The following is a 17,322-nucleotide window of genomic DNA, read 5'->3' on the forward strand; positions in this document are numbered from 1 at the left end:
GGGTATAAAGTTCAGCTGTAGTTGGAGAAAAGGAGAAGTGATTTAAATTGCGCGTACTGCTGAACTTCTCAGGCAGGACAGTGAGACGTTGCAGCCTGGGCCCCTCTAGACTGGATGGCAGGAACAGAGCTGCTGACACCTGCACCCAAACAAAGTCTTTATGAAACCCTAGGGAGACACGTGTGCCCAACCACCCAGTGTATTTACAGGCAGAACAGACTGCCCGGGTCTCGATCCCCTTTCCCTTGGGAGATTTTAACGACCACGGTGATGTGTGGAGGTTTTTAAAAAATATTTTAGTTTCGAGTAATCTCGACACCCAACGTGGGGCTACAGACTGAGCCAGCCAGGCGCCCCACAGAGAGGTTTCAGCCGTGGTAAGCTGTGTGGGAGACACGCAATGTTAGCTACTGGAAATTTTATACAAGAACTGGAAAGCGTGCATGTGTTTAAAGAACAAGCTGCCAAACAACGTTACTACCCACTTAACTAATTTAACTCTGCGTCGACAAAGCCTTTATAAGTAAGACCCATCATGAAAGATGCCCCAGATGCAAGGGACCAAGATTCTACTGCTGGCTTCGCCAGGCATTCACTGTGTGCTTGCTGCTTCTAGTTTTGGTCCTACTGATTTCTGGACTGACCTTCTGTACAACCATGCTGGTCCTGCTCCTTCTGACTGACCCTTGGGAGTATCAGCAAATCCCCCCACAACGGCCACAATCCCCACATGCGTGCTTATGGCCTTCGTGAAGTGCCCGAAAGGGTCACTTTTCCTAGGGAGGTAGTAGATTACCTAATCGCTTGAGGGGACTACTTGCATGAACAAAGCGGAGACCTTAACAAAGACAGGGAACTTCCACTGTGGCCTGGAGACCCCGTTCCCCTGGCACCAAGTCCCTGTTGTTAATGCCTCAAAGTCCACACTTGAGAGCTCTGCCCTGGTTCAGGCGATGATGCACACGGCAGAGCTACACACTCTGTGACCATGCTGGCGTTCACGTGCATAATAAAAGAATTCTACGAGAGAGATTTTCTGAAGCACATAAATTTTATTGGAAGAACACAAGTATTTTACAAAATGCAAGATACTGAAGCAAGAAATACATTTTAAAGACGGAAGTGAGCATAGCTCAGGGAAACTCAACAGTATGTCTTCTCAATGATATTGCTTGCAGTGAAAGGATATTAACTAGCCTTTTCAAGATATCACTCATCCGTGGGGTGCCTGAGTGGCTCAGTCAGTTAAGCGTCCGACTTCGGCTCCGGTCATGATCTCACAGTCCGTGAGTTCGAGCCCCGCGTCGGGCTCTAGGCTGACAGCTCAGAGCCTGGAGCCTGCTTCTGATTCTGTGTCTCCCTCTCTCTCTCTCTGACCCTCCCCCGTTCATGCTCTATCGCTCTCTGTCTCAAAAATAAATACATAAACATGAAAAAAATTTTAAACAAGGTTATCACTCATTCTTTTTTTATAACGATATTTGTTTATTTATTTATTTAATTTAAGCTTCCTGCCCAGAGTGGAGGCCAAACTGGGGCATGAACTCACAACCCTGAGATCAAGACCCTGAGATCAAGAATTGACCTCAGATCAAGACTTGGACGCTCAACCGACTGAGTGACCCGGGTGCCCCTGTAATAATGTTTTTTTAAGTAATCCCCACACCCAATGTGGGGCTCGAACTTCACAACCCCAAGATCCACAGTCACATGCTCTACTGACTGAGCCAGAGAGGCACCCCCACGATATCACACATTCTTGGGGGTCTAGTCCCAAACTCTAAATACAACAAAAGTATCATTGGCTCAACTATGATAGGTGAGAAGCATCAAAGCAAGTAGCTGTGGCAGGGGAACTGGGTCATACAGTAGACAGAAGGGTGTGGGACACGCTCAGAGAAAACGTGCCGACTGGAAAGACCAATCAGCCTGAAACTACGGCCCTCCAGCCCGTAGGAGAAAAATACACTGTACATCCATGGTTTGACATGTTCTCATATGCAAACTAGTTTGCGAGATTACTTGCACAAGCACAAAAACACAAATTGTAAACAATGACAACATACCAAACGCACGCCAATACCAAAATCACATTAACCCAGTGTCCATGTCTTGTCATATGATGAATTGCTGATGTCACGGGGCCACTCCTTGAGTTCAAGTCCTCCAGGGGAAGTTCATGGCTTCTGTAGCACTGCTGCAAGTCAATGAAATTTAAAATCCTATGGACAGTAAAGGTCACCCTTGTACATCGCCGATACAAATGCGACATATAAAGGGAACGAGCAAGGCAAAACAGTAAGAAAGGAGCAGTAATCTCCCTTTTCCCTGTATAGACACTTCCTTCCCCTTCAGTTTGAAAATCTAAAACCATTTGGGGGAACACTCATCTGTACTCATGGGAGGCTCTTTTTCATTGTTTCTTCAACCACTTTACTGAGGTATGGAGACGTACGAGGGACATACGATAAGCTGTACATAGTTAATGTATACAACCTAATGAGTTGAGGGATCAGTATACATCCACGTATCAATCATCACCATCAATTATGTCATAAGCATATCTGCCCCCTCCAATGTTACATTTCACCCTCACTAATCAGTATTTTTCTTTGTAATGAGAAGACAACCAAAGGCAGAAGACCTACCGTAAGAAGGCAACTGTTTCCGTATGCATTTACTCTGAGCTCTGGAGGAGAACGCCTGGTGTCTCCTTGCGGCTTTAACCATATCCCACATCCTACGGGTCAGCACCCCAACGGCACAACCCGTCATCTACCCGGAGGGGAGAGTGGCATCTACACGAGGCCTTTCGGCATTCTGTGAGGCCGCTGTGTCTGACTGATGGGGGAGACTGAGGCACTCAGTGAGTCTCCTCCAGAATCACTGACCTCAGCCCACTGATGTTCTTTTCCCAAGCTGGAAAGAAGCCTTACAGTGGGTCTGCATGTGAATGAGAAGAGAGCAGGCAAGCTCAGAAGGCCAACCCCAATCTCACCCGGCAGGTGGTCTGCTTGGCAGGGGTCCAATCCATATATGGTGCTCCTCGAGTGGGCACAGTGGATGGGGGGGCGGGGGGTAAGCTCAAATGCAGAGGGGCCTAGATGCCACCACGTACACTGTCCAGGAGTGCACACGTTTTGCACGTTCCTCCCGCCCATTTCAAGAGGCCTGCGCACTGAGTATCCATCACACAGGCTCCGAGTCCTCCCCTCCTACCAAGTATTCTGTCAGGTCCTGTGGGCCACAAGACAGACAGATCACACCTCAGCTCCTCCAGGGCACTCGAGAAAGAGAGGCCGCGAGAGGGAAAATACAGCTCAACTTCCAGCGGACCAGTGACACCAGCATAGTGACTCAAATCCACTCTAAACAAGGATTCTACTTTCCTTACTCATTGCAGTTGACTCTCTGGATCACAGAGAGGCCCCCTGAGGGCACAGGCACAGGCAGGAACAGAAGCAGGCCAGAGTACAAGCCACTGCTCACGCATCTTAACCTTCAGGTGAAGGTACTCTTGGCACAGATTGCTCGAGAGGAAGCTCTACGCACAGGCATAACTTTAGCCAGTCCTCAGGACTCACCAGTCAGGGTGGTCGTGCAGGGACCGAGGGGGCCTGGTCTCTCATGGGAGCATGGCATCAGGGCAAAGAAAATAAGAAACAAGAGCTAAACTATCCCCATTGGAAAGGGGGACACGACCTCCCCCTTCCCTTCTCTGGGAACATGGACATTGGAAAACTTGTCATTGTGCGCTCTCTGCCTCTTCGCAAACACTTTTGAAAAGCTAAGCATGCCTCTGGCCAGTTTCAAAACCCAGCCTCCTGACACATGGAGGGGGAAGCAAACACCACAAGCAGTGCCCAAGAGCCAACACACATCTGGGACAATGGCAGAAAATGTCCCTGGAGGATAAAAGAGGCATAAGCAACAGCAGTTCCTTCTCAGAAGGGCCTCAGGTTATTGTCACCCGCAACAAGACAGCAGGGGGAAGGACGACCCACCCTACCCCGTGGCCTTCCTTCACAGGCCCATGGACCACAGAGGAAGGACGAAACAGCAGAGCCGTGCCTGCTGGCAAACCCACACTCGACGGGGAACGTGGACAACAACACCCTGTTCTCCTAATGAATGTGTCAACTCGACAAGACAGGCATAGTTTCTCAGCTCACATCCACCAATGTCCATTGTCTTCTCGCCCCGAGTTATGCCGACCCCAGCGTATGCGTGAGAAGGGACAAAGGCAGGGGACACACCCCTGAACCCAAATGCCTACCACAACGTTCACTCCAAGTCGCTCGGCCCACCCAAGGTCAAGATTCCTTCTCTTCCCAGAGTGTCCTCAGAGCCTTTGTGGGCCCCAGATTTCACTAATCAAGTGAAATCAAGAGCCTGAAAATGGAGGTTGATAACCACAAAGGCTCATTAGCAAATGTCCTTGATATTGCAAGGGCACCTGCCTCATGGAAGGTTCATTGACAGCACCCACACGCCGCTCCTCTTCCCGCCATGGGCAGAGTTTGGTCAGCAGAAGAGTGCAGAAGTTTAGATGGAAACGCTTGGATACACTCCAACCACATTCCCATCCACAAAATGAGGATTCCTAACGATTCCTAGGAGGCCATTGCTCTGTATGGTAGACAAACTCTTTTAGCTTCTTTGCATTGGAGGCCAGAGAACCAGATGACCCATTTCTTCCCTGGGAAGTAATATCTGCCCAGTCGCCAGATGCTGCCATTGCCCCTGAACCCACAATGCCTACAACACATTCACACTAAGACACTCTACCCACCCCCTTGCAAGTTTCTTTACACTCCCAGAGTTTACTCATATATCCCTTCTGGACCCTAGGTTTCACTACTCGTGAGAAATGAATGGCCTGAAATGGTGTATAGAAACAAAGGCCCAAGGATGACACTTCCGCCCTGCACACCTGACCCAGGAGGCTCCCGGACATCCAGCTCATCAGCTCATGTCCGTGACAATCTAAACGTCCCCTGCCTCATGGAAGGTTCATTGACAGCACCCACACGCCGCTCCTCTTCCCGCCATGTGCAGAGTATGGTCAGCAGAAGAGTGCAGAAAGCTTAGATGGAAACGCTTGGATACACTCCAACCACATTCCCATCCACAAAATGAGGATTCCTAACGATTCCTAGGAGGCCATTCCTCTCTATGGTAGACAAACTCTTTTAGCTTCTTTGCATTGGAGGCCAGAGAACCAGACATGACCCATTTCTTCCCTGGGAACTAATATCTGCCCAGTTGCCAGATGCTGCCATTGCCCCTGAACCCACAATGCCTACAACACATTCACACTAAGACACTCTACCCACCCCCTTGCAAGGTTCTTTACACTCCCAGAGTTTACTCATATATCCCTTCTGGACCCTAGGTTTCACTACTCGTGAGAAATGAATGGCCTGAAATGACGTATAGAAACAAAGGCCCAAGGATGAATCCTGCACCCTGCACACCTGACCCAGGAGGCTCCCGGACATCCAGCTCATCAGCTCATGTCCGTGACAATCTAAACGTCCCCTGCTTCATGGAACGTTCATTGACAGCACCTTCACGCCGCTCGTCTTCTTGCCACGGGCAAGGTATGATCACCAGAACAGTGCAGGAAGTTTTGATGGAAACGTGTGGATACAATTCCAACCACATTCCCATACACAACATGAGGATTCCCAGTGATTCCTAGGAGGCCATTGCTCTGCATGGTAGACGTACTCTTTCAGCTTCTTTGTAAAGGGAGTCTGACAACCTGACAGGCCCATATTGGGTAGCACTACGGAGAACAGTAGGATGGTCTGTCAAAAAATTAATAATTGAGCTCCTATATGATGTATCAATCCCGTATCTGGGCGTTTATATAAGGACAGGAAGCCACTACGTCAAGGACACATACTCATCCCATATACTCACTACAGTATTGTTTTCAACATGTGACACATGAGAGACTTGTGAGCATCCATCAACAGTATAAATGGATAAGGAAAATGTGGTACATGTATCCAATGAAATAATACTCATCCGTGGAAACGTGCGCCTGTAACAGGGAACCAGTGTAACAACGAATACACTCCATTTCAAAGGCCTTACCTCGTGCTCCTTCGGCAGCACAAGTGCAAAGGCCTTACCCTCAGGTGTTCGATTCCATTCCCTTTCTGTCACCGACACACATAAGAGGAATGAAAATCCACGTCGGGCTAACAGGGTTTGACACAAAATACTTCACACCAAGAATTCATAACTCATTAACATCCCCGCTGGGAAGTACACATTCATTGAGTACAGGCCTCATAACGCAACTGATGTGGCAGGCTCCAGAGTGGACTCCTGGGAAAGAGCCACCAAGCCAGACCCCACCTTAAATTGGGAGGGTCACCTTGTCTTTCCCTCAGGGTCCTGAGTTTGAGATGCCACCAGTTAAACAGTCACCCTTTTGGAAGCGTCAACCTTGGGACTTATTTTGTTAAGTGCCGGTACTCAGAAGACTTACCCATAAAACAATCATCTACGTCTTCCCCATCCCTCCCCCCAGTGAAATGACCCAACATGACTTTGATGGGCAGTGGGCAGGCACAAGTGTGTGTGGAAGAAGGAGGAGGCATCACGGTGATTAAGTTGTACAACTGCTTTTGACACGCAAACAAGCCATTCTTGTTCACTTTTGTACCTACCGCCCGGGGAAAGAACGTGTGTTGGGGCACAGAGTTTTCTAAGGACCTCAGGTCTCAGGTTTTCACTGGGTAGGAAGTCGTAATGACCCCCATCTCCCACGGCTTGAAAGTCACTGAACCAAGTATAGGGATAAATGAAAAGTCTTTGAAATGTCAACGTGCTGTGTAAAGGCTACATACGTTAGTGTCTAACCACAAAGAAATGTGGATCCTTTGGACTTTGGGGAGTGCACATCAGGCTCTGCGATGCCACCTTCTGGATAAAACTGGTGCGAACAAAGCAACAGAGGAACCAGAGGTGCTTCTGACTCTAGAGGTCACAAGGGTCTTTGAATGCACCTTAGAGCCATTCGTCTTTATGCTTAACACTCTCACACCCAACCGTCAAAGTCTTCACCTGATTTCCACCAAATTAACCCCTGCCCAGAAAAGAAGTAACTTTATACAGAGAAGGAAAGAGAGGAGACCTTTGGCCACTGCCAGTTACCAAGCACCCTCCAGCCCCAACTTGACGCGGAGTGACATCAGCTTCAATGTCAGACGTCCAAGGCAGCCAGGAAAGAATGCAGCTCAGAGAAAGGCAGGGTCTGGGATGCTGGGCTACCTCCTGGCATCACAGCAGAGTTAAAGAGGTCCATTTCCAAAGAGATGCCCAAGCCCCTCCGAGAATAGTTGCTGGCCCTGTGAAAGGAAACAAAATGTAGCTGACATGACAGCAAAAGGCTCAAGAAATGAAGTGCAAGTGGGGTCTGCACAGGTGGCAAGAGGATCTAAACCAAGCCATGATCCTTTGCTCCCATAAACACACTCTGGAAACGGTGTCCTAATTTCTTCAGTACCTCCCGTGTGCCGAGCACTTCATAAAGACGATCACGCTTGATTTTCACACCACGCCTGAGAGCAAGAGCGAGGTGTCATTTCCATTTTGCAGGTGTGGAAGCTGAGGCTCAGAGATGACAGGAAGAAAGGGCCGAGGGTCTTTCAGACTCACATACTGGAAACTCATTGTGAACGAAACACGATGGGTGACACGGTCTCGGCAACATCTGCAAAGCCAAAAAATAGCTAGCATGCACGGAAGGGGAAACCTGCAAAGAAGTATTGACCCACATGTTGCTTGAACTATTAGCCTGTGCTTCTAGGACGGCTGCCACCTAAATGCCCACCCACCCCAGCGGGGGTGGGCCGGGAGACCGTCACCCTCTGGCACCCACTCGGTGTACAGGTCTCATCTTTCTCGCCTCTCCTAGGTACTCCTGGCTTTCAATTAATTCAGACCCATGACTTAAAAAAGTTACATTCAGACCTGAAGAAATGCACCTGAGCAGTGCTCCCACCATCTCGGAGTTCCTGAAGTTTGTGTCTGACCATCCCATCCAGTCCATCCTGCTTCTGCATGGTAGTAGAAAGCGATTACCAAAAGGATAAAAAGGCTCAAGATCAGGGTTTTTTGGACATCTGACATTCTAATAAAGCCAACGCGTGTGTAACAGTGGCACGCAACAGGAAGCAGAGGAACACGAAGAAGGTCTGGAAGAAAGATGCCACTGACTCCTTGAGGAAATTGACTCAAGACAGGGAGTCTCTACCACGGAGTGACCCCGACCTTGTGGGAAGCGCCCACGTGTTAGAGACTCAGGGATGGGATTTCCACACCATCTGGAAGAAAGGTACAGCTGACAGGAGACAAGTGCTATTCACCCAACACCTGTGGCCTCACACAGCCTAAGGTTGCTCTCACCTGTATGGCTGGTCTTGACTATTGGTTCAGGGTCCTCTCCTCTCATTACGGGCCCACCGGCTGACCAGAACAGGACGTTCCCATCACAGATCCTGAGGGAGGTGATGATTGTACAAATCTACAAAGAGACTTACCTGGGGAAGGTCAGCTTGCGACCGCTGCAGGAAAATTAGGTCACTTGGAAACTCACCACACGAGTGGATGGGGCAAACTTCCTCTTTCCCTCTTCCAGAGCAATTTCTGGAAGTGGTTGGTGGGGCCAGAGGACCCAATCACGCAGCCTGTGTGAAGTAGGCCAAAAGAGTGAAAGAGAATGTAAGACAGGAACTGCATGAATCAACCCACAAGGTGAGACTGCGGCTTTAGAGGCTGGCTGATTGTCCCCCCTCAGCACGAACCACGGTGCATCCCGCCTTCGTCAACCAGCACAGGGGAATTCTTCAACATTATGTTAAGAGGTATCACCACTCAGTGGCGAGAAGGGGCGTCTCAGAACTCCCGTGTCCCTCTTCACTAATGAAACCATCCACTCGTACACAATTGTGGGGAACAAACCTTTGGAACGGGTGGTGGTGTTCTCACTTTGTTACCAATTGCTGACACTGACATACGACGCAAGGCAAGGCGATGGGTCACACATCACTCAAATGGGTTTTGTGTTCTACTTAATAGACCACGAAATGCACATTACAATGGCTGGGCTGTTATACTAGACTTCGTCATCGGTAACACAGTAAGTTCCAAAACTGCCAAAAAGAAAAATGAGCTAAGTTAATCACAACAAATTCACCAAGCATTTCACACATTGCATAATGTCCCTACCACCTGACATTGAACGTAGGTCTCCGAGGAGGAAACAACGGCAACAAACTGGACACTTGGTTACATACACATTGGAGAATCTGCTCTCAATGGGCAAGAATGCCCTGGGATACTACAGGCCATGGGCCAGTAATGAAAGCACCTTCATGCCACACTTAGATTTTGTTCAAGATCTAGGACTCTGTCTCAAAAGTCAGGATTGGTGAGGCTAGTTGAGGGTCCCCGTTCCTGAAGTCTGCTTTCCTGTCAGTACCGAAGACAGTACAACCCAAATACCAGCAGTGGATCTTTCACAGGTCTAAATGTAATCAAAGTACATTTTACAGACCTCCAACGTGTCACCGATAGGAGTCATTAAATCGTTTCTACGTGAGCTAAGATACCAAATTCAAGTCAATATCAAGAATCAATCAGCAAAAAGGCTAATAAGGCAAACCCAGCTATCACCATGATCAAAAGGAAGTGCCTGTTGTCCTTAACACCAAGGATCAGATGACGCTCAGGGATTAGGGCGCTCAGGGTTTTGAGCCAAACAACAGCTTCCCTCTCATTGAATTCTCCCCTTGTATACACATGAGGTCTGACACAGGAAGGGAGGTGTACGAGGAGAAGCAGGCAGCCACTGACTATTTCCTAAGCCAATATGCTAGCCCTTGGGGCATTAAGGCACGGTCAGCTCTTGTGGCTAAAGAGGCAGGGACAGCACCCTCTGCGATCGGGGTGCAGTAGGGTGCAGGGAGAGCGGCATGTCCGGTCTAGCCCAGGACCCCTAACAAGGAGGACTGGAGGTGTCAGGGAACAGACTGTTTGTAAATAGGATACCACAAAGTAATTTTTTCTACGGGAGAACGCCGAGGAAGGAGCACCTGGGTCAGCATTTAAAGACATAACAAGAAAAAAAAGAAAAGAAAAGAAATACCACTCTGTCACGTGCACAATCAGGGTTCTAATATAATATTCAAAAGTATGCACTGCGACCAGCAAGGGCCATTCAGTTCTAGAACACAGAGAGCAAGACTTCTGGGGGTGAATTTGCTTGTAAGTAAACTCAAAATGCCCCGTGACGTTCAAAGCAAATGCACTCAAGACTAAGTACAGAATTGACCTGGATAAAGTTGATAAGTGTCATGTAACGATCATGAGAAATGAAACCCAGAACGAGGCCAACGGAATTCCGGGATGGCCGGTGACAGGCACTTCCCGGAATTCGCGGTCAGGAAACAGCACCGTCAGCCTCATGGTCAATACCTGCTATGTTTTACACTGAAAAGGAAATTTTAAGTAGACCCGTGAAATAAAACACACAGAGTCAGTTTTTCAGAAACATTTTAATAGCAAATAAGACGAAAGGTTGGGCTCCCGGGCCACCGGGAGCCAGTCGCTGTCATAAAGCAAGAAGCACACACACAATTAAAACAATCTTTTCCTCATTTGTAAACTAACGATGACGCCAAAACTGGTTAACACAAAGCTTACGAAAAAAGGGCCTGGAACAACATTTAATGGAACAAAGTCATAGGAGACCCAATTCTTTTGTACACCCAAATCCCCAACTGTGTGAGAGGCAAGCATTCACCAGATTGTTTTGAATTGCAATTTGAGATCACCTCAAAACGTTTATTATTATTCATTTTGAAGACTTTATTTTTAAGCACTCTCCACACCAGTGTGGGGCCTGCAATCACAACCCCCACATCAAGAGTCACAGGTTCTATCACTGAGCCAGGCAGTTTCCCCAGAAAACCTTTGTTTCTAAGAGAATTTATCCATAGCGAACAAGACCAGGATTTAGCAAAATAAATTATGTCAAACACGCCATTATGCTGGAAACGTAAGGCACCCCATTAGACGTTGAATGCCTCCTCGGTAAATTGAAATTTACACCAAGCACTTTAAAGGAACTCTATGAGGAGCGCCGACATCAAAATTCAATTGGCTGCCTTAAGACGAACATGGAACATTAAATGCCAAAACAGTGTTCCGTCTTGGCTAACAAGAGCGGCTAGGAGACGTTCGGCGTGTGAAACTTTCACGTGTCCAGCCGGACCAATTGTTCCACAGTGCACGCGGAAAATACTTGCACATTTGGAGAACGCGTATGAAACACAGTCAAAATAAAAAACCAAACTCAAACGGATGCAATGTTGCAATATCACAGGGAAAACACACCCCACCGCCATTACGTTATCACATGAAACAAGAAACAAGATCCCGAGCAGATCATTCCCATCAGGGACTTAAGGCACCAAGGCCCTGCCAAGCCGACCCAATAGGCTACTTTCTCATTCGAAGACGGCAATTAATAGAACACCTTTTTGTATGGAAAACACGTGAAAAGCTTCCGGACCGCTACTGGTTGGGTACAATGATAGGAAAAACACGAATACGTTACAGAAAAATGCAGCTTTCAGTGGTGACTGAAGACAATTCCCGGTGGTCAGTGAACAAGCCCTGAGCCCACCACGCCATCCGTTTCCCCACTTTCATGTTGGAATTATCAGGGGGTTCCCCCGCCTTTTCAAGGCAGCATATGCAGAAGACCATTCCAAATGTTGAACAACTGATAGGAAACACACAGTCATGTTAAATGAAAGACAAAACTGCCCTCAAAGACAGGCATCGGCTGTCGGCTGTCGTAATCACACACGTGCTCCCCTCTCCTTACGTTCACTTTCCTTTTGTTTCACATCAAGATAAGAGATAGCCGGTCACCAAGACACCTCACACAAATGGCCAAGACCCCGATGTAAACAATAGTCGGTGACAAGTCCCGTCCCCAAACACTGTACCATGGAAACCAAAATCGGCTCCCAGGCAGCCAACAGCCATCGTCCTGTCTGAGACCCACTCAAGGCTCAGCCAACCGCACCCTTTTTTCTGCATTTTGAAGCTGCAAACACCACAAAACCCGAAGACCACGAATCGGGAGGGGGGGTACGAGACCCACACTCAGACAAATGAAATGATCTGAAAGACTCATCATGTTGTTCCATAAAGCACAACAATGTCCCCAAAGGCAGCTAAGGGACCTTCCCTTGTCATCAATCCGGAAGCCCATGAGACACATCTGTCAACGTGTCTTGGGACACACCATCCGCCCCCCCCCCCGATTCTCTTAAACTCACACTTCAAACAGCCAATTATGAGAGAAAGTCCATGAAACTTACACTTGTGAGATCGGAGCACTGTCACCCGCCATATATCCACAGTAGCCGCCATATTTCGTCATCACCGAGGGGAACGGTCTACGGAAGCCTCATTGCACAATCCAAGCCGTCATCGGCCTGCTCACGTGGTAGGGCTTCATTGCCGGGTGCTTGCCATCCTTCAATGGCCCCGCCTTCAGGCATCAGCTTGGAGGGCCTGCAGTGATTGACAGGCAGACTGTCCATTCTCTTTAGGTCTACGAGTGGAAACCGCCATACTTCCAGGTCCAAATAAATCACTCAAATATTTGTTCCTATTTTTGTCTTTGTACATCCGTGTCTGTCCCTCAAGGCCGACCCCCCCGCCTTGTTAGACCTTCGCACATACCTTTTCCTTTGTCTCGAGTCATCTCGCACTTCGGAAATCTGGCTCACCTAGTTTATCCTGACCTAGCTAAATGCGTCCTCCTCCGGGAAGCCTTCCATGCTTACTCCTCCCATCTTCACAGAGTGCACATCGCCCCTGGCAAAGACCCTCTCGTGCCGGCACTATCCTTCCCCCGTTTGTCAGGCGGGTCGGGGGTGTCGCGAGGCTTTATTGTGTAAACATTGTCACGCAATGGTTTGTGAGGTTGCCCTAACTACTGCGATGGTTAATTTTCGGTGTCAACTGGACCGTCCGTGGATGCCCGAGTGAAACATGATTTCTGGTTGTGTCTGGGAGGCTGTTTCTGCATGAGGTTTGCATTCGAATCGGTCACTCAGGAAAGTCGTTTGCCCACTGTGCCCACTGTGAGTGAGCGTTATCCCAGGCACCGAGGGCCAGAATCTACCCAAAGGCACAGGAAGGAAGAATGGTCCCCTTTCCTTCTGCCTCACTACTTGAGGCGGGACATTTCATCTCATCTCCTCCCGCCCCTATCTCTTTTCTAAGTAGGCTCCACACCCACTGGGCGGCTTGAACTCGCCGCCCTGAGATCAAGAGCCATGCCCTAGTGACCGAGCCAGCCAGGTGCCCCACTTTTCCTGCTCTTAGACTGGGATTCATATCATTGACTCCCCTGGTTTGAAGGTTCTCGGGCCTTCCTTCTCAGACTGAGTTACCCCACTGTCTTTCCTGGCGTTCCAGCTTGTAGATAGGAGATCGTGGGACTTCTCAGCCTCCATACGTGGATGAACCAAAGTCTTCAGAATATATTCCCATCGGTTCTGTTGTCTGCAGAATGCTGACTAATAAATTGGGGATATCGCGGCTAGCTGCAGCTGTCACAGATGGCTTCCTAGGCCTCAAATAGAACTCGGGAGCAACAGCAAAACCAAATACAGTAAAATGACTTCCAAACTACGGGGGATGAAAGGAAGACACCAGAAGCAGACAGCCTGAGAGTTGGGCAGCGTTAAGGACACGGCCGTTGGCCCAGCTGGGTGTCTTACCCGCGGAGTCTGGCCGCTCACTTACAAACTCAGTGAGAGCTCGTGGTTGAGCTGGGTTGGGGGTAACAGGTTAACAAAGATCTAGAGGGGGGGCGACAGAGTGCTTGCAGGCTTTGGCCAGCAACCCGTGAAGGGATGGTTTGGGGCAGTCAATCCACATGAGGGGAGACAGGAAGATAGCCTGGAGCTGTGGAGGTAAATGCCGTCCCAGGATCTGCCAACCCCTTCAACGCTCGTCTCTAAGGCTTGTCCCTCTGACTGCTTCTGTGGATGGACACGTGCCGGATCCTTTCAACGCCTGGCACGTGACAACCTATAACACACACGTCCTGTTTCTCAAATCGCCCGCGGCTCCCTCGCCCTTGGGTCACCAATCGTGCCTGTCCCATTCGCACTCAATCCCAGGCCCATGCCCTGGGCTGCTTCTACCTGTGCGGGAAGCACTAGCAGTCACTACTTATCTGCTGTGCGTTACGGCCAGTGGTTGCGTTTGTGGGCTGCAGCTTTGCTGCTGGGACTCATACACCAGCTCTTCCTCCTATCAGCTGGGTAACTTCAGATGATTTTTGTGCTTCAGTTTTCTCCTCGGGTCCATGAAGGTGCCAGTAAGAACCAGCTCACTCGGCTGATGGAATATTCGTTGAGTTCACGCAAAGCCCTTTCCTGCTGCCTGGAGCCTTCCCATCCCAATGTAGCCCCTATAAATCTGTAGTTTCTAAACACTGTTCAGAGCACATAATCCGCATCTGACAACACACTACCTAGGTCCCCGATTGTTGGTGCCACAGCTTTACTGCTTTCGTCGGCGGTAATTTCTCCACGCTCGTTAATAAATCAACCAGTCCTAATTTTGTCACTTTCCTATGTCTCATACCACGTGCTCATTTTAGCAGCACAGATCCTACATCTGTCTCATATCTCCTTTCTAAATGCATCACCAGTTTCCCATATATAATCATAAAATATAGCTCAGTACACAGCGTGGCGTATATGGGGATTCGGTATGTACCTATGTAGGTCCTGAAACGGAACCTTTCCCCGGGAGATCTCCAGAAATACTCCCTCTTGAGGAGTTCCTAAACCTTCCGGTCCAATGACGGGTTGTGCCCGAAGGCACAATGGGAGAGGTGCTCCCATAGAGGAGTTGGCAAAGGGCTGGGGAAGATGTGGCTGCCTATCTCGGGCCAGTCTCTCAGGAACGTGCCCCAGGCTGAAATGTGTACCCCTGAGACTTGCTGTGGCTTGTGAGAGAGGAGGTAGGTTAACAGACTAGGGACCTTTGCAAGGACACGAGGAAGTCATTTACTTTCCTTGGTAGGATCCGTGGGTGCTGAGTGCTGGGAGAAGTCACCAGATCGAAGGCTGGGGCTGTGCTGTACCTGTCCCGCCGTGGTCCAGAAAGGCAAGTCGGCCTCCAAGTCCTGAGCGCCCACACACGCACACACACTCGCATGTAATTGTGACACTGTGATAGACGGAGATCTCGGGACCTCACAGACGGCACAACGCGCTGACATACCACAAAGAACGCCTGAGACTATCTTCCACTAAGAGAAATACAACTTGCCAACAACCTCGAGGCCCACACCTGGCCCCTTTTAATCACGGTATTCTTCCCCCCACTCAAAGGTCACCATCTCCTGACTTCCCTAATCATCTCTTCCTTTTCTGTTTCGTTTCACTGACTAAGCTCGATTCCATAACGATTCAGCTTTTCATTACTTTTCACTCATGTAAAACTTGTCTTCGGCCTGAGGAATATCGGTGAGTATTTTCTGCAAGTACTATCTTCTGGTGACAAATTCTCTCGGGTTTCCCCCTTTGGTGCTTATAAGAAGACCTTTATTTCATCTTCATTCTTGAAATATGTTGTGGCAGGGGGAGGAGTCTCCCGCTGGGAAGTATATTCTTTCAGCGCATAGAAGACGATATTTCATTTTCTATTCTTTTGCTTTTTCTATTTTTTACTGGAGAAGGCAGCTCTCAGGCTAATTTGCTTTCATCCTCTGAAAGCTTACAGCTCCTCTATTTGCCTTTGGTTCTCAATGGCTTTCCTAAGATGTGCTCACGTGTAGATTTCTTGCATTTTTCTCCACGAGGAGTCTGTTCTCAGCTCATATCTGCTCATATACTGCTTTGCTTCGTTCTCTTTCCTATTTGCCTGGAACCCCGAGGAAATAGCATCTCTTTCTTTCATACGATCCTCCTTGTGTCTTACGTCATCTGTAGTTTTCATATGTTTATCTTTCAGTGTTTCATTCTGGATATTTTCTTATGACACAGCTTTTGGTCCGCTGTTTACCTCTTGAGCTTGTATCACCTATGCTTAGACATATCCACTGAAGGAGGGAGTCCCTGTCACCGACTCCTGGGTCCGTGTCTGCCAGCCCGAAAGGCCAAAGCCCAGAGGGTGGCTGAGGCTTGCTCCCGTGTGGAGCCCGGGAGAGAGGAAAGGACTCTCATCCTGGACGTGTGGGGTGAGCTCTCCAGGCTCCGGGCAAGAGGGTGACGGTGTAGCCGTGAGGCAGGCAGGCGGAGGTCCGCTGAGGGGAATCTGGGTGCAGCAGGCTCTCGTGAAGGAAACAGCCTCACAGCACAAGCATGTGGATATGGCCGACCAGGTTGAAAGTCCCCACCCAGACCACTGTCACGATTTCACCTGGCACAGCTCCCTGAAACAGTCCCCTTCCAGGACATTGTTTATTCCGCCAGACTGGGAGGTAGGTGTGGGAATGCCCTATCATCAGGGATTTCCTGGGAGAACAAAATCAGAGAGGATTGCTTCACAGCAAGGTCACCTGAGGTCGCTGGCATCTTGTATTGTAGGTGGGGTAAGAGATAGGAAAAACCAACGAGTAAATAATAATGTATTTGTGAACATATTGTTGAAACAAGTCACCCGCATCGCCCTTCTGTTTCAAAAATTTCCACACTGATTTGGGTTGTTTATTGTTCCATATGAATGTCAAAATCAACTCATCTGATCAAAAATATCCTCTTTGTGTTTCTGGTGAGATTATTTGGGGGGAGGGGGTAGCGAATGCTGCACCTAATTGGATTAAACGCACTATTTGCACATCGCCTGACTCCATCACTGGTCACGTGTGGGAAGTATAATTTAACCTAGGGAAATTTAATGTCTTTAGGATGTTGAGGCATTGTATCCCAGATCTGGAATATCAGTCCATTAGTGAGACTGTGATTTGGGATCCCTTTAGCGTTAAGACACTTCCTCATGCGTTTTCTTTACAAGTAAAAAATACATTCCTGGTACTACTAACATTGAATTATTCTGAGTAGGGTGTTTAATATCATTTTACATTTTATCCAATTATTTCCTGTATATATGAAAGGTGGTGATACATTTATATTAATCTGAAATGGCAAATCTCCCCGTATCCTTTCCAACTATTTAAAAGTACACCCTAAGCCTAAAGTGAGGCTTGAACTCACAACCCTGAGATCAAGAGTTGCAGACTCTGGACTGCTTGGG

General features: G+C 48.6%; 2 long non-coding RNA genes across 2 annotated transcripts; both read right to left on the bottom strand.

The window, feature by feature from the left end:
• Window positions 1–5,919: 5,919 nt before the first annotated feature.
• Window positions 5,920–7,615, bottom strand: LOC123594271. Its single transcript, XR_006710733.1, has 2 exons — window positions 7,526–7,615; window positions 5,920–7,367 (listed from the first exon to the last, which is right to left on the bottom strand). It is a non-coding gene; the product is annotated as an uncharacterized LOC123594271 (long non-coding RNA).
• A 10-nt stretch (window positions 7,616–7,625) lies between these two features.
• LOC123594270 lies at window positions 7,626–12,745 on the bottom strand. The gene is made up of 3 exons (XR_006710732.1): window positions 12,417–12,745; window positions 8,428–8,708; window positions 7,626–7,732 (listed from the first exon to the last, which is right to left on the bottom strand). It is a non-coding gene; the product is annotated as an uncharacterized LOC123594270 (long non-coding RNA).
• Between the last annotated feature and the right edge of the window lie 4,577 nt (window positions 12,746–17,322).

Source organism: Leopardus geoffroyi, chromosome X (assembly GCF_018350155.1).
Source record: "Leopardus geoffroyi isolate Oge1 chromosome X, O.geoffroyi_Oge1_pat1.0, whole genome shotgun sequence".
Taxonomy (NCBI): Eukaryota; Metazoa; Chordata; class Mammalia; order Carnivora; family Felidae; genus Leopardus; species Leopardus geoffroyi.